Consider the following 19234-nt stretch of genomic DNA (forward strand, 5'->3'; position numbering starts at 1 on the left):
AGTAAGTAATTTAATTACCCTATTATTCTTTTAATATAAAAATCATGCTTTAATTATTATTAATTCCTAATATCATGTTAGGATGTCTTTATTGCTTTCTAGTATCATGTTTATGTTGCTTCCTATTTTCTTCTATCATGTTAGTATCATGCTAGGGCTAAAGCTTTGATCTTTAATGTTTAGTGACATGCTAGGATTTGTTATTAATCTTGTTAGTATCATGCCTAGGATCTTGCTAATATTATTATGCTTTATCGAGATTATCGTGATGATGGTTGTTATTATGTTGCTTGATATTGTTAGTGTTATTGCTTGGTCACGCCTTTTATGCATGTTTAAAGGGAATTTGTATTTGTAATCACGTTTAATAAGATAATTAATAATCTTGTTTAGGCTAATGTGATTATAATTCAAGTGATCGCCAATAATAGATTTGTTTGTGCATTAATATTCAACCAACATAGATAAACAGGTTTAGGGTTAACCTATTGATTACATGTTAGTCAGATAGCGCACATGAATGTGAGAAGAATAAAATAGATGCCTATTTTTAGGGCAGGTCCAATCTCTTTTAGGTTTGATTTGTACCTTCATCCTTGAATATCCAGTCATGGTTCCAGACCACGATGGAGTTAGCGATCTCATGGATCGTGAAGAGGTGTAACCTTCACCCTGTGAACGGTTTACAAGTTCCTAAAACTTGTTGGCGACTCTTTTACTCTAGCTTCCTTCCCTTTGGACGCCACCATGCTTAAATGTATTATCACAGTGGGGCTCAAGTGTGGGATGTTTGAAATATTCCCTACACTCTCTCATTTCCTCACTCTACTTCTATCATCTCGTTCTTTCTAAAAAAAAACTTCTATCATCTCAACGTCAAACCGCCGCCTTCACCATTGTCGCTCCTTCCACATACAACACCATGGTAATCTTTCTCATTTTTCAATTTAAATTCCTCAATTTTTGTTGCTTTACTCTCAAATTAGTTAAATTTTGTGGGGGATTTCGTGGGATTTGTGGGTTTGTGAGGGTGGTGTTCATGGCCGGATCTAACTTTCTGGGTTTCTAGCTTTGTGGGTGTGAATTTGGTTGTGAAATCTGGGTGTGATTTCGTGGGATTTTGTTTTGATTAATTTTAGTCTGAATTTTTCTATTTCTCAGTTTTTAGATTATTTTGTAATTGTAAATTATTTCTGCGTTTTTTTGCTTCTTTATATAATTTTATTCTTGATTTTCTCGTCTTATTATTCTGTTTTGAGATGTAGATCGATTTGTTGTTTTTTGATTTTGTGTTACTGATTTTGTTTGCATTTTTCGGTGGAAGTTCAATTCTAGGTTTTTCGTTGGAATTGTTAGGTTTCTGCTTTATTATACTGATTTTTGATAGTATTTGCTCATTTTTTGCTTTTGAGATTGAGAAATTGGGGTAATTAAATTAATTAGCTTGTGCTTTTATGTCATTGTATTGAATCGAGCTTTCGATTTTGTTTTGTAAGTTTCAAGTTTGTGGGAAGTGATTTGATTGCCATTTTGAGGTAGTAACAATTTGTGTGATTTTTTTTTTGTCTCTTTGATTTGAATTTTTATTCTATGAGAATATGATTGGTTTTAGTGACAAAATGGGTGATTAGGTTGTTCACCTAATACACTAGAGTTTAGCTGATTGTCCAATTCTTGCCCGATTTTCGTCTTTTGCTCATGATACTTTCTTTATGATATAGTTGTGTTGCATGATTCACTTTTTGTGAAGTAGGGGGTTGAATATGTTAATGTGAATAATATGGAATGCGTTTTTTTAATGCTTATTTTGGGATTTTTTGTGGTGTTTGAGATATTTTTGGCTAATGTTTTGTTTGATAACTCTTATTTTTAGTTGAATAAAGCTAAACGTTCTGTTTCTAGTTGTGAATTGGGATTTTAAGTCTAAAAATATGCTTATTAATCTTCTTTTAACGAGTTAGTTTCAATTTTCTAATTGTTAAATAAGCAATATGGATAATATGTAATAATTTCTATCCTGTGATCCTGTCCCTTAAAATTTTATTCTGACGCATCTATCAGAGTTTGATCCTTATTCCTGTGTTTTTAAGCTAGCCATACTGCGATATGCCTATAAATAGACATGACTATTGTTTCATAGTTGTCAGCTGTCAATGAATCTTGTGAATTGTGAATGGAAGATGCAATACTCTCTGTGTTGGCCCCCTTATGATTGAAATAATCATTATTGAACCTGCTATCTAAATTATGATCCAATGACATATAGCACATGCATAGATAACTGATCGAATTAAAAAACTGTACCATAATTTCTTCATTAATATGTCCTTTATGTACTATTGATTTGGGGTTAATTGAGACTATTGAGTCAAATTATTGGCCTGTTATGTAACCTTTGATGTAACGAATCTTAAATGTACTTCCTGTTAGTTTGTGTTTCCATTGACCAGGTTGTTGCTGCTTGTTTATGCAGGTTAAAATCGGTGACTTTGGCTTGGCAGCAATAGTGGGTAAGAGCCATGTAGCACACTCAATACTGGGTACACCAGAGTACATGGCACCAGAGCTGTATGAGGATCTATAAGATCTTTCAAGTTCTTAGTCTACTATGGAATAGAAAACTTGTTTAAATTTTCATGTTGTATTACGGAGTATTATTTATGCAGTAGCTTTTGACTCATGTTAGGGAGTTATTGTAAAGTCAATTTGGACATTTGTGAAAGTTGTATTAATTAAATTTTACATTTATTATTATTGAATATTTATAATAGTAATTAAAATTTGGCATCGTAGCAGACTAGCAGGTATCACCTGCTCCATTTTTTTTTAATTTTGGTTTCAATTGTATTTGTAACGGGCGGTTTAAATGCCCGTTACAAATAACGTGTTATTCGTAACGGGCGGTCAAACTATCCATTACAAATAACGGGTTATTCGTAACGGGCAGTCAAACTGTCCGTTACCAATAACGGGTTTTCGTAACAGACGGTTTGACTTCCCGTTATGAATAACCCGTTATTTGTAACGGGCAGCACCCGTTACAAATAACATATCCTATCCGTAACGGCAGCATACGTAACGCCCGCTGCCCGTTATGGATAGGCTGTTTTTGTCCGTTACGAATAGCTATTTTTCCACTAGTGAACTCTAGGTGGATATTTGTCAAAGATGGCAGCAAAACTCAACCGTGCTAAGGAACTATTCCCAAACAATTCCTTTTCAAAACAATGGAAGTGTTCATTGAAAAGAAGTTAAAGGAACCTGCAATGTTGAGTCAAGATGAAGAAGTGTTTGGATCTGAGTCTTTTTTGCGTGCATTGGATGAGGTTGAGAGACAGTACTTGGAAAGAGTGCAGCTAAGGAAAAAGGGAAAGCTGCATTTAACTCGAGCAATCCTTTTGACTTGAGGATTAATGCAAGTCCAACCCCAAGCCCCCAAGAAGCTGTTATTGCAAGTGGATCAAAAATCAACTTGAATCTTAGACTAGGACCGTCAGCAGTTGAGATAGAAGACATTCCGATAATTAAAGCATCAGAATTTGATACTATGCTGAACAACCCAGATACAACTATGGCAGATATTTTTGGCCCGCCACTGTCAGAAAACTTCCCGTTTAATGAAGGGTAAAGTAACTTTAAACTGGATATTAGTTTTTGTGTAGGACATAAAATGGTTGAAGTGCTAGGGTGTAGTATGAAGATGAAATTTTTTGCTCAAGTACTAGGATGAAGTACTGTGAAATTTTTTGAACAAGTACTGGGATGAAGTACTGTGAAATTTTTTGGACAAAATGTAATTTAAATGAACAAGTATTAGGATGAAGTACTTTTGTATTGTAAATATGTTGGGAAAACTAAAAGAGATTGAACCTGCCCCAATAATAGGCCTCTACTTTATTCTTCTCGTATTCATGTGCGCTTTCTGACTAACATACAATCAATAGATTAACCCTAAACCTGTTTATTCTATGTTGGTTGAATTTAATGCACAAGCAAAACTATTATTGGCGATCACTTGAATTATAATCATATTAGCCTTAAACAAGATTATTATTTATCTTATTAAGCGTGATTACAAGTACAAATTCCCTTTAAACATGCATAAAAGGCGTAATCAAGCAATAACAATAAATATATATAATATCAAGCAACATAATAACGATCATCATCAATCATAATAATATTCTCATTAGATCATAATAATAATAGCAAGATCCTAGGCATGATACTAACAAGATTAATAACAAACCCTAGCATGTCACTAAACATCAAAGATCAAAGCTTTATTCCTAGCATGATACTAACATGATATAAGAAAGAAATAGGAAGCATCATCATAATCATACTTGATATTAGAAATATTAATTAACCCTAAACATGATACTAGGAATCATAAAGACATCCTAACATGATACTAAGGATCAACTAAATAACAATCTAAGCATGATTTCTATATCAAAATATCAATAAAGCAACTAAATTACTTATTCGATGCCTCGTACCTCTTACTAATAACAAAATACACACGTTAGTAACTTCAAGGAAAATAATAAATCAAACAATTATACTAAATAATGGAAATAGGGATTTGGGACCAAACCCTAAGAAATTATCAACCTTTCACGTCTAGGGCGAAGGCAACTTCGAACTTGGCTAGGTGTGTCTAGAGCTAATGTATGAGGGATTTTGTAAGAGGGAAGGTTTAGAAAAAGAATAGAGAGAGAGAAAGCTTCTAGCTTTTAGAGAGAGAAAGAGAGAGAATTTGATGATTTTTGATGAATGTAGGTGATTGAAAAAAGGGGAGATATGACCTCTATTTATAGGAAAAAAGAGAGTCGAAGAATAAGAAAAGAATCCGAATTCGAATCAAAATAAAACTCGTCGGTCAGCAGTTTTTGTGAATTTTGTTTTTATCATATCTTTTGATCCAGAAGTCTAAATAAGGCATGTAATATGTCGTTGGAAAGCTCTTGAAGTCTACTTTTTAAACCAATTGGAATCAAATTAAAATATTTTATAGATAAAAATATATGACCGAGATAGTGGGACGATGTCAGTTTTGTATAGAGTTTCGTATTCCTTTCATATCTTTTTCGTTATAACTCGGAATTAATATTATAATATATAATTGGAAAGATAATTTTAAGATCTATCCAACCATATAAGATTTGGATAAAGATTATGAGGCACGAAAATAATATCTGACTGTCTTTGAACATCTTTAAGTTCGAATAAAATTAGGACTTAAAAAAGGAAAGTTTTTATTCAATTTCAAATTCTATGATCTTATCTTTTCAAAAAGGATAATTAAGATCTTTTAGAAACTCATAGAAGCTTCTAATAAATCCTAATTAGTTTAGGAATGGGATTAAACCTTTGGACCCTCCACATGATCATTGGGCCGTAGGTAAAATCCGGTTTGGGCCCAGCTTAGTATTTTGGCCATAACTTCCTCATTATTCATCGGAATTGGGCTTATAATATATTGTTGGAAAGGTATTTTCAAACCCCATCCATCGGAATTGGGCTTATCATGGACCAAACTAAACTAGACTGGATGTTTTTCATAAATAGAGTAAGGAAAGAAATATCTTCAAAAACAGAAAGGAGATATTTTAATAAAAACATCCTCATCACTAGACTTTTCACACTTTCACTTCATTCGATAATAAAATGACGTGAAAGGTATTAATCAATGGGTTTGGTTTTGGGGAGACACATTTGGGTGTCTACAGTTATATGATCAAAGTCACTCCATTCAAGTAAGAGGTTTCTTATTTGTGATTAATATATAATTATATGTCCGATTATTTATCTCTATGGTTAATTATTGACATGTTTAATCTAAGTTTACTATTTGTGTCTTAATTATTATTAGAGATATGTTGTCTTGTAATTATGCCCATTAAAGATGATTGGTAAAATCATGATGGTTAGTCAAAACCATGTAATTTAACATTGTTAATGGATGAACTAATTATTATAGTTCATGAAATGGGAGTGAATCACTGTTTGTTTTTACATTGATATTAAGATACTTAGATGTTTTTCTGGGTGTATTGTTAATACATATGCTAGACGGTTAATGCTTGCTATGTATGGACGGTTTAATAGCCATGATATGTTATACAAAGTATGTATTATTTCATCTTGTTACATGGGTTGTCAGTTGATAGTTTGTACTTTGTATGGCCTAAGTGATATCGTTTCATGTATGGCAGTTATTTATATATAGCGGTTACTCATGTATGATGAATAATGTATGGCCTAATAATGTGTTACTCCGTAGTACTTATTCATGGTGAATGGCCTTGTTTTGTTTTATTTGTGATTGTAAGTTTACAAGCATGAATTAAATCAAGTAGTCATTTAATTATTGACAAAGGTATATGTGCATGTATGCCGGCAGTTGTAATATGTCACTTTGTGGTGTGATGGAATTGTATATCATGGAAAGTATAATCTTGTGATTAATATGTTATAATTATTAGGTTTATTAATGCCTTGTTGTCTTAATATAAAAGTAATAATGAAATATGTTAAATTAATGATTAATTTGATTCAAGTAATTACTCTATAGTATAATAGAATAATGAAATTGCAATGATAAATTATGTTGTAGTTATAGTGAATTAATCATGAATATATAATTCCTTGGTTTAGAGGGTTATGAGTTATATGTCAAGAATTGTTGATTAATTAACAATAATGAATTTTCTATGGTGAAATAGAATAAAGGTATGCAATGAGTGTCATGGTCTATGACATGAGGATTTTGTATTAAAATTATTGTAATTGATTAAATCAACGTTTAACTTAATTATTGATGTTATTTTATGCCTCTATGGTGATAGAATAATGGAGTGTTTGTTGATATTGTTCGTGAAATTTATTCAAGTTATATGGATAATGATAATCTCTTTGTGATTTTGAGTTTATACTCTTGGTTACAAAAAGGTATATATGCATGTATCAGACAAAAGCTATGTAAGTAAGCAGATATTGCTTATGCAGTTGGTCAAGTAAGTAGGTACACTAGCAATCCTAGTATGCTATATTGGCAAACGGTAATTCGATGCTTAGTGAAGTACTTGATGAAAATCATGGATTATGGTTTGTCTTATAGTGGATACCATTCGGTTGTAGAAGGGTATTTTGATGCAAGTTGGATCTCAATTAGAGTTCATTCGTCCGCAAGTAGTGGATGGGTATTCCCATATGGGGGAGGTGCCATTTCATGGACATCTAAGTAAACTTGCATTGCTGATTTAACAATGACATTGGAGTTCATTGCATTACATTCTGCTAGTAAAGAAGCAGAATGGTTAAGGGTTTTAATGCATGATGAGATTCCTTTATTGCAAAAGCCAATATCACTAATAGTGATGAATTGGGGTAACAATGTAATTTTGGCTAAGGCATATAGCCAAGTGTAAAATTGTAAAATGGTGAGTTAAGAAATATTGGTGTAAGGTGTTATTACATCCAAGGACCTAACAAGGATAGTGTAATCACTATTGTTTATATTCGTACGAAGTTTAATCTCACTAGTTGCTTTAAAAAGCATGAGTTAGAGAAGTTAATTAAAGGATGGCAATCATTTTAGATTGGAGCCCCTTTGTAATCACAATTAGGAGAATCTCAACTTAACGCCCAATAAGACGTTGGGTCTTAAGTTCAATGAGATCAATTCTCTTAATTGATGATTGGGAACTTGTTATTCATCCAAGATGATGTTCTGGTTTTTCTGTGATGAAAAGAGGTTGTTATAACTTAATAGAATTCCTTAAATAGTGCTCGGTCACAGGAGCATGTTTTGGAAGTCTACCTATATAAGTACGAAGTTTAGCTGCTTCAAGCAGCTATTGGGGCATAGCTTTGATGTACTTATGAATAGATATGGACACATGGCTTATAGTGTCAAGTTAATATGTATTTAAGTAATTAATCTTGTGTGTGTAATATCTTCAAGTTTCCAATATGTGTTGCTTTTGGTTCAAACGTTTTACGATACCAAATGGATACGGATTCTTGAATTGTATGTTGCACTAAGTGGAAGTTCAAGTCTTTGTATACTTTCATTTATGCATGAGATTGTTTTTGTGATGATGATGTTTTGCAATGAGTCAAGTTTAATACTCTAAATGGGGGAGGATTGTTGAATTACTTAGAGTATTGGTGACAAATATTCATGTATTTGATTGAATTTCTTAGGTTAAGGTGTTGAAATTTAATTGAACAAGTAAAAGAGCAATTTCTATCTTGGTTTAGAAAAATGTTCTTCCGCCCGGTGGCGTGCCCGGTAGGGCCGGTCTCTGCCCAGTAGGGCACGAGAGCAAAGGAAAGTTAAGTGTGTTGTCATCGCCCGGCAAGAAAAGTGCCACCGCCCAGTCGGGTGGGTCTCCGCTCGGTAGGGCGCGAGAGCACCTAATTTTTCTAGGTTGCTTGATTTCTCTCGCCCGGTAGGGCGAGGGCTCACCCGGTAGGGCACGGGAGGCAATATTGACGGTTATTCTTCAGTTATGCTTGGTTTATTACTTTTGATATAAATATGAGAGTTCATATTGATGAAAAGAACTTCAAGAAATCAGTTTTATTCTCATTCTCTTGAAACCTTTTGCAAGTCATTGTTCATCATCACAAAAGCTTATCTACATTGTATTGTAATCATCCTACTTGTGATTGCAATTTTTCTTCGTTGTATCTCCTGAGTAAATTTCCATGATACCCGGTTGTAGTATAGGGTCAAAATTATACTTTTGGGAAAGTGATCACGTTCACGCCTCAAGATTTTTCCGTTAATTTTGTTTGCTTTCTTTGTGACCCTTGTAAACACAAAATCCCCAACACATTGTTCATTCTTTAATAACTTTGATTTTTTTTTTTGTTTTGATAGTGAGCTTTTGTACCATGATGGAGAAAATAGTGTCAACAGAGGTGAAATGAAGACACTTGGAACTGATGCAGAAGTCGACAGTGCCATTATTGATGCTTAGGCTCATATTCTAAACATCAAGGGCAAAAAACATTACCTTTACTTATCCACAATGCCAAATGTAAGAAATCTACTTTATATTAGTAGTTTTTATCAATATGTTAGAATGTTTAGTATTATTCTATAAAATGCTCATTATTCTTACATTACATGTTCATTAATTTACATTACATGTTCTTTATCATTGTATTAATGTTCATTATTGTTAAATAAAATGTTCATTATTATAATACAACATGTTCATTTATTTATATTTGAAATGCAGCTGATAGTATGCACAGACAAAGGTGCAACTCCAAACACTACAAAAAAACAGAGATTTGAAAAGTTTGCATAAAGATTGCACTATGAAATGAGAAATAGTGGCATTCAAAGAACCAAAGACTTTATGCAATTCTTTTTTCCTGTGGTTGCATACAAGCATTTCTATTTAATGTGCATCAACATGTACAATGGCACGATTGACTTAATTTATAACAGAAATCTGCTAATGAATGTAAAAGCAAGTACAAAATATGAAGACAATCCAGGAAAAATGGTAAATAACTAAATTTGCTTTGTTCAATTTTTTCTGTTCTTTGTTCAATTTTGTTTGTCCATTGTTCAACGTTTCAGCTTGTTTAATTTCATATTTCAGCTTGAAGCTTTTGCACATTTTCTAAAAACTAAATATTACAAAGAAGCTGATATTAATAAAGTAAAGAGCTTCAAAACAGATCTGATTAAGTTAAAATGGAGAAGAAATTTAGATCATGACAATTGTGTTGTTTACTTAATGAAACATATGGAGACATACACCACAAAACATTTGGTAGAGTGGGATTGTGACTTGGTGGCTAATGATGTAAGTGTTTTAACAATCTTAATCATAATTATGAGTTTAATCAGTTGTTTTTTTATAAATGTTCAAAACCTTTTATAATATGTTCATTTTTATGAAATCAGATTGATCAAATCCGGAAGTTCAGGGTGAAATATTGTGCATAAATTATTCTAAGTACCACCAATCGAGAAGGATACAGAGTGAAGATGGCTACAAGAAGAAGAATTGAAGATAATTAATGATAATGTGAATTAATTACATTGAAGAAACAGTGGTTTTATTTAAGTGTGCTTGAATGTTACTTTGAAAAACAAATGTTATTAAATTTGAGATTGAAATTTAATGTTGAATTTGTAGCAACTGTTTAAATTTTATGTTGAATTTGTAGCAACTATTCACGTTAAACTTATGTTCAAAAATGAAAGTTTAGATGTTCAGTATTTTTGTTAATTTGTAAAAATAATACAGAACAATAATAATAAATTGAAAAAACAATGAAAAAATAGATTTATATATTGAAAAGTAATAAAAATTTGTATATTATTACAATTTCAATAAAAAAAAGTAATAAATCTATGAATAACTTGTTTTTTCAAACATTGATAACATTTCATCATAATGAGAAACATTAGAAGAGCCAGAAGCACTAGAAGATCCTTCATTCCTTGCATTGCAACCAGCATCAAAATACTAAAAAAAAAAAATATTTTAAAAATAGAAAATTAAAAAAGTAAATTTTATTCATAAATAAAATGCATATATTCATAATTTAATATGAAAAAATCATATTACCTGAAACCATTTACTCTTTTCATATTGAAAACTTCTGTTGGAATTGACTTCAGGATGTTTTTTTTTTTTTTTTTTTTTTTTTTTTTTTTTTTTTTTTTTACCTTGAGATCCTAATTGACTTGATACCTACATCATATAAAAGATGTTCAGATGTGACACAAATTTTGTTTATATTTTAATAACAAACTTTCAAAAAAGGAAACTTTATATCTTACATTTGATGAAGAGAAATGAGAAGCATTTGTTGACTTGGTAAAGTTTACTGTTGGTGATGCACATAAAGATTGAGCAGCATAGTTTGACTTATTGGAGTTTTCTCTTCTTGGGGGACCATCTACACCCTATCAATAAGAAGAAAAAAAACACTTATATTCATAATGTAATATATAAAAAATCATAAGAAAACAATTAAAAGTTCAAATAAATAATTACATTAGAGGAAGAAGGTTGAGAAGCATGTGTTAACTTATTAAAGTTTCTTCCTGATGGTGTACATGAAGGTTGAGCAACATTTTTTGACTTATTAGTATTTCCTCTTGCTGGTGGACGACTTACACCCTTCAAAATAGAAATAACATATATGTTCATTATCTATTTACCAAAATTCATAATTAAAACTGTAAAGTTCAAATCGGTAATTACATATGAAGAGGATGGCTGAGAAGCTGTTGTACAATTATTAGTCTTTTTGCTTGCAGATTGGAAACCCATACCCTACATAAATAAAAAAAACATTCAGATAATATAATAAAGTATTGAAAAATATTAAAAAATTACCTTAGTTGATGGTTGAAAATTCTTTTGTTTTGGAAGGACATTAAGATTTGAACCTTGTTCTGTTGGATGTAATAAATCATGGGATCACCATCATCATCCAAAAAATATAATTAAAAATGATATTTTAGTATTGTTCATTTATAAAAGAATAATATTTACATAAAATAATATTATATTCAGATATACCTGGAAAAACTTTTCAGCAGTAGCTTTGACTTCATCCTTATATTTATCAACTTTTTTCTTCCACCCCTTAGATTTATTGCAAGCTTTTTCAACAGTACTTTTTGGCCTATCATTTCTCTCACCCTTTTTTCTTTTTGTTTTGGGATTTTTAATAGGCTCACCTTCTTTAGAAACCTCTTGAACCTCCTCTTCTCCATCATTAAAATGTATTGGTCCTCTAACACTCTCCATCTTTACCATAGCATATCAAAAGTATATTCAATTTCACCTCTTGCTTCTAACATAATCTTGACAAGATGTCACCAACTGAATAAACTTTCTTATCATTTAAGCCCTCCAAATAGAAGATGCCACTATATTCTCATCAATACTTTCTTCATCAACCACATGACTACACATAGAGGTTTTGGTCCATCTCTTAACTATATACTCTTCGGGATCTTTTGAACACAATGAATGTTGTAAATACGAAGAGAATGTGAACACAATAAACCCATTTCACTCCAATACTTACATGTACATTTGATTACCCTAGTAAATTTATTCAAAATAACCTCATGCCTAATCATATCCTTGTTAGGTCTCCATACCAAGTAACTAATAGTCTCATCATTTTCATACTTTCTCTCTTGACGACAAGAAATTGCTTTAGCAAATTGATCTTCTAAGGCAATATACACTGAAAGAGTATACACCTCTCTAACATGAATTAGAAGACTTACATTAGCAACCACCAATTGTCGATTACCTCTCAAAAATCGAAAGTCTTGTTTGCTTTCCTTACTCCTCCACTCAGCCACAACATCATGAAAAGTCTTAGCTTGTAAAAATCACACAAACCATTCGTCTTCCTCAACCTATGAGAAACCGAACGGTTTATAGTTTCACTCCTTTGTGAACTCAAAACTCCTCTCGAAAAATATTCCTTCGAATAGGCTGGACACCATCTTTCTTTGATTGAGTACAAATGATTCAACCACGCATTATCATTATAGCCGTACTTATCCATCATCCTATTACAAAAAACAGATTCAAACTTCTGTATGTTCATAAATTACAATACTAGCTAAGTTCAAAAAATAAAACACTATGTTCAAATGGTAACTACAGCTCGTAGAACAGTGATATTTCTATATTCATAAATGCAAAAATGTTCAAATTCAAAATATGTATGTTCATACATTAAACTAACATGTTCAGTACATAATATAAACTGTTCATAAAGACAAACAAGATATTTAATATCAATAGCAGTGGACAAAATAATAATAATACATTAATAACACAAGCCAAGAACATGTTCAATTTATAATATATAAAGTTCATTTTCTTGTTAGAAGAGTTCATAAGAATTTGTTTAAGAGAAAAAAAAAAGAAATGAAATGTACCTTGGCCAATAATATTCGAAATCTATAGTAGTTTCACAATACTTAGTCAGAAAATCAAACAGGTCTGTGAACCCCTTTATAGCTCTAAATTTTCTAATATTAGTTTTTGAGTTCTCCCCAAGGTGCCATGTGCACAATCGGTGCCTAGAACTTGGGAATATTGCCCAAGCCGCAGCAATAGATGGTGCTTGATCTGTCATTATAGTTATTAGATGACGCCATGTAGAAACCTAATTGTTTCTCCCTAAAAACCAAACCCAGTGATGAATACTTTCACGTCACTTGATTATCGAACGAGGTGAAAGTGTGAAAAGTCATGTGATGCGGTCGTTTTAATAAAATCTTTCTTTCTGTTTTCGAAAATCTTCCCTATTCTATGAAAATAGCTAGTCCAATTTAGCTTGGTCCATGACAAGGGTCCAATAATAGTGTAGTTGGGTTGAGCTCGTAAAGAGCTTTCCAATGATATATTATAGGCTCAATTCTGATGAATAATGAGGAAGTTATGGTCAAAATACTGAATTAGGTCTGAAATGGTTTTATGGCCCAATGATCTAGTGGAGGGCCCCATTAATTATTATTCTTAAAATTATTAAGATTGATTCTAATCTTCTAGAATAGTGTAGAAGGTTATTTTGAGTTCTAATAGCATTAGGATTGATAATTATTCTTTTTAGATGAATAATTTTGGTTTAGAATAAAACAAGTGTTTTATTATGATAAAATCTGATTTAAAATTGATTAAAACGGCGTTTAAATTGCTTAATTATATTCAGAAGAGGATTTCGTACAAAAGCACGTTTTATCTTTTGATTAGCGCCAAACGACAAAGCTGTCACCAAACGATAGAGCCTGTCGCCATGCGTGATGCTTGTCTTTTCGCGCTGGGATCTGTCGCTAGTGACAGAGGTCAGTTTTATTCCAATTCAAATTCTGATTCTTTTCTATCGATTCCGGACTATTTTCTTATAAATAGGGGTCGTATTTCCCCGATTTTACGGATCAACAATCACCAGTTATCTCTCTTCTCTCTTTAAGCTAAACCTTATTCTCTCTCTTTTCTTTTTTCTAAGCCTAGCCCTTTTCAAAATACATCGTTCCGCATTCACGAGTCCTAGACACACCTAGCCAAGTTCGAAGTTGCCTTCATCCTAGACGTGAAAGGTTGATAATTTTTGAGGGTTTGGTCCCAAATCCATATTTCAATTATTTAATTTAATTGTTTGATTTAATATTTTTATTGAAGTTACTAATGCGTGTATTTTGTTATTAGAAAGAGATACGAGGCAACCAAGTAAGTTGTTTTATTACTATATGTCTTTAAAAAGCATGTTTATATTATTTTAATTCCTAGTATCATGTTAGGATGTTATTTATTGATTTTTAGTATCATGTTTAGGTTGCATCCTATTTTCTTCTATCATGTTAGTATCATGTTAGGGATAAAAATTTGGTCTTTATTGTTTAGTGACATGCTAGGATTTGTTATTAATCTTGTTAGTATCATTCCTAGGATCTTGCTAATATATTATGCTTTATTGAGATTATTATGATGGTGATTGTTAATATATATTGTTGCTTGATATATTATTATTATGCTTTATTGAGAATATTATTTGATGATTGTTAATATTATCATGTTGCTTGATATATTTATTATTATTGCTTGATCACGCCCTCTCTTGCAGGTTTAAAGGGAATTTGTACTTGAAATCACGCTTAATAAGATAATTAATAATCTTGTTTAGGCTAATGTGATTTTAATTCAAGTGATCGCCAATAATAGTTTTGTTTGTGCATTAATATTCAACCAACATAGATTAAACAGGTTTAGAGTTAATCTATTGATTGTATGTTAGTTAGAAAGCGCACATGAATATGAGAAGAATAAAGTAGAGGCCTATTTTTAGGACAGGTTCAATCTCTTTTAGGTTGGATTTGTACCTTCATCCCCGAATATCCAGTCATGGTTCCAAACCACTGTGGAGTTAGCAATCTCATGGATCGTGAAGGGGTGTAACCTTCACCTTGTGAACGGTTTACAAGTTCCTAAAACTTGTTAGCGACTCTTTTACTCTAGCTTCCATCCCTTTGGACGCCACCATGCTTAAGTGTATGATCACAGTGGGGCTAAAGTGTGGGATGCTTGAAATATTACCTACAGTTTTTTGGCGACTCCACTGGGGAGGATTTCTATTTTAATTCCTAAAATTTATTTTGGCAATAATTTAGAATGAGTGGATGAGACTCGAAACGTTCTAAGTATTCATGTGCGTAATTTTGATTGACATTATTGGCATAAGCATAAAAAAAGGTCCGCATTGGATATACCATCCATAATGCGTCAAAAACATAGAATTTTTACACGTAGGAAATTTGGGAAATATCTTTCACAACTAGGATCGAAAAAACGCTACGAAAAATCGAAAAATTCTAAGAATAGAAAGCTGCTGAGGCATGTAGGAACCGGCGTCGAGAAAACAGAGCTAGCGCCATGCGATGGCTCTGTCGCTGCGCGACAGCAATGACGTTTGGCGACAGAGCTATCTTATGGCGACAGGCCCTGTTGTCTCGCCCCATGTTCTTCCAATACCGAGCTAGAAATCTACCTTCTTTGTTTCGACCGATTCTAGTATTGTTCACTCGATTCTACTTCCTTATTGAGTTTTTCTTACTTTTTTGAACCCATATATGTTCTACATATGGCCACAACCCTCTGGGAATTCACGCTCCATCTACCCAATCGAACCCTCATGGCAACGAAGGGTACATCCGAGTTTGTTGGATTCGTCAAACTGTGGAAGCGAGTTTAACTCGCGGGGTCCCATCTACTCGTGCCAACCCTTCTAAAGGTAAGGCTTTCGCGCGATGCCTCTGGACTCATAACCATGGAACCTCTTTGACTAACCTTTATCCTTAAACTTTAGAGAACTGGAGCCATGGTTAGGTTGCAAACTCATTGCATCATATTGTGCTTACTTGACTACTTGTGCATTCTTACTTGTGCATAACCTTTGTGTGCTTACATTAACCGTTTGTTTGACTTGTGAATGAGTCTAAATAAACTAATTAATGACTAAAGGACTTTGCTTAATTAATTAATTAATATAAGTCTAAAGAAATTGATCAAACTCGACTTAGTACGACTATAGGCTTGTCCTTTTAGAGTAAAACACTAGAAACAAAACCAGACTACTGCTCCAGTAATAGCGCAGGAGTTTGGACTGTGGCGCGACACGCTAGTATCCAGCGTTATGCGACAACACTGTCGTATCGCGCTGGCTCTTAGCGTATGGCGACAGTCCTGCTGCTTCGGCGACAGTCCAGCTGCTTCGGCGACAATCCAATTTTCTGCTCGAGTCCTCACATTGAGTCTAATTAATTAATTTAATTAAACGATAGAATGTATATTTAGTCCCTAATTGAGTTTAGTCACATAGTCTAGTCCCATGGTCATGACACGAGTCTTGAACATATCACTTACACTCACAAGTATTCACACACTTTGTACATACTCTTTTCACACCATGACCATATCTTAGGTTCATGCATGAGTCATTCTTTCCGTCATTTGAGTTGGGGGTCCATTTTATTCCTAAATTCTCCCACATCTCTCCACCTACATCATCTCTCCACTCTCCACATACTTCCTATATACATATCATTCCCCTTATTATTCCATGATCTTTCTCCATCCATGCATGTTGAACCGTGTTTGAGTCAAATAATTAATGCAAAATATCCCTAATTTCCCTTTCCACAACACTTGGTCGAGGAAAGAAGGGCGTTTAATTAAAGACAACACTTTCATCCAAGTACTACTTCTTAATAAACCGATCCGTCAAAAGAGAAAGGCTGAGAGGATAGTGGCAACTCAAGAAGAAGTCAATGAACTTAGGCAAGACTTGGCTAATGTAACTGAAATGGTGAAGGCTATGGCTCTTCAAGTCAATGATCGTACAAGACAGCAACAGTGGCAACGAATGAGGAAAGCTTGAACAAGCTCTCTAATGGCTACAAGTTCCAGGGCGTTAGCTCACAAGGGGTCTCAGTGGACAAGGAGTTTCTTCCACAGAAGTTCAATGCCAATGACATCCCTAGGTTCAAACCTACTGACAATCCTTACTTCCACTTAAGAGCTTTTGAAACCATAATGAACATTAAGTGAATTGATAGGAAAGTCTTTCACTCTTGTTCTCTTTATCTCTTGAAACCGTTTGCCAACAATGGTTCTTTTCTCTTGACAAAGAAAATATTTCTACTTGGGATGGGATAGTAAACGCTTTCATTGATAGATACAAATGTAACATTCAAGTTGAAATCGACCATAGACAACTTGAGATGCTAAAACAAAAAGAAAACGAAGGGTTCACCTCTTTCTTCAACAAGTGGAGGGAGACTTCTGCTAATATGGTCGAGGTTCCTACTGAATAGGAGACTGTAAGGATGTTCATAAAGAAACTCCAAGAAAAGTATTAAAAAAATTTGAAATATCAACATAATTTGAATACTTTCAAGGCCGTCTATGACATAGGTATTGAAATCGAAGATGACCTTGCAAAGCAAAAAGCTATTAATAATAGTAACAACAGTGGCTGGAAAGGGAAAAAGAGCGACAATCCTTCTTCTTCCGAAAGCACCCACTCTAGTAACAGTGTTAGTACCTTTGACCTCAATGAAGTCTTAGCCATGGATAATCAAGGACCTAAAAAGCAACTAAGGAAAGAGTTCACTCCTATTGGGATGAGCTATGATAGTGCCTTTGATCGACTCCATGCCAAGGGACTCATTACTCCCATTGGACCTATTCAAGATCCCACACCTGAAAAGAGGTTGCCTAGTTGGAATCCAAACGCACACTGGAAGTACCATCAGGGCAGAGGTCACACTACTGAAAGCTGTTGGAAGCTAAAAGAAGCCATCCAATATTTGATCAATAATAACAAGCTTTCCATACCTCCAACTGGAAAGAAGACCGAGTGATGATAAAGCACAAGACACAAGGCGAGCTTCAACGACCAGATTTCATGACTTCTATTTTCTTTTTTTTTTTTCAAACCCTTCCCCAATAAGTCTAGCATAGACACCTTTTGCTTTCATTAGATTTTATTTTGTAGAATTTTTCTGTTTCTTTTTAATAAATGAGCATTTCTTTTCTTGCATATGATCATCGCATTGCATTGCATTTGAAAAAAAAATCCATGCCGAACTAAGTATAAGGTATACCAATGATTTGAGGCGCCCCTTGTAGCTTATCATATCACACTTTCAAATATAAATCCTTTATTGATAAACCACTTTGAGCCTCGTCTAACGATAGGCCTTTCTTTTTCATCAACCCACATCTACCTAACCTTGGGAAGGGATGGTGTGCAACTTATGCAAATTCTAAATACAAAAGCTTGAGTGATTTTACCTAGATCTCAAAAATTAGAATAAACAAAAAATAATAAAAGTGTGCAAAAGGGTAAGTGTTCCAATGTCTTTGACATGAACATGAACCTGTCTCTGATATGAACACGTCTCAGATTGCGTCTCTTATCGAGTGCTAGGTACCGTGCCTAAGAAACATGAATACCAAGTGAGTGATAGACCACATGATCGAGATTTCCCACACTTATCAAAACAAATAAAAAATGATAAAGCAAAAAAAAAAAAAAGAAAGAGAGAGCAAAATATAAAACAAAAGAGAATTAAAAAGTGAGGAAACCTCAAGCATAAAAGTATAAAGATTTCAAAAGCAAGGTTGCACACCTTGGGGGTTTATCTAGGGTCTTGAGCCTTTATCCCCTTTATTCTTCAACCTTTAGCCTAACCATGTTACAACCCTTAAAAGACCTCTTTGAGATATACATAAACTTGTGCGAGGTTCGGCTAAAGCTACGTTTTGCCTGATTCCTAACTGATACGTAGGCAACCTCACATTGAGGTGCGGCCGTAACAAAAATGCATTCATACATATTTACATTCATACATGATCATAATGCTCATCCCTATCCATTTAGAGCTAGACTTGGGGGCTTGATCCCTACATTATTAGCTTACCTAGCCTAAGAGTCACCACTATTTGACTCTTTTCAAAATATTTTTCCATACACTTAGCCTTTGCAGCCTAGCTTTAGTGTCACTTTCACACACATCACAGATACATAGACAAATAATCCTCCTCTTAGGAACCTTTTGTCATAAAATTTTAACACAACGTTGAAGCATGCCTTGTCATATCAAAATCAATCATCGTTGTAATCATCATTGCATCTAAAAGTATGAAGT

At 33.3% G+C, this 19234-nt stretch overlaps 1 long non-coding RNA gene across 1 annotated transcript; it reads left to right on the forward strand.

The window, feature by feature from the left end:
* The first annotated feature begins 791 nt into the window (after positions 1-791).
* On the forward strand, positions 792-2787 carry LOC145584876 (uncharacterized). Its single transcript, XR_014100435.1, has 2 exons — positions 792-925; positions 2474-2787. It is a non-coding gene; the product is annotated as an uncharacterized LOC145584876 (long non-coding RNA).
* Positions 2788-19234: the final 16447 nt, after the last annotated feature.

Source organism: Chenopodium album, chromosome 16 (genome assembly GCF_948465745.1).
Source record: "Chenopodium album chromosome 16, dcCheAlbu1.1, whole genome shotgun sequence".
NCBI classification, from domain to species: domain Eukaryota; kingdom Viridiplantae; phylum Streptophyta; class Magnoliopsida; order Caryophyllales; family Amaranthaceae; genus Chenopodium; species Chenopodium album.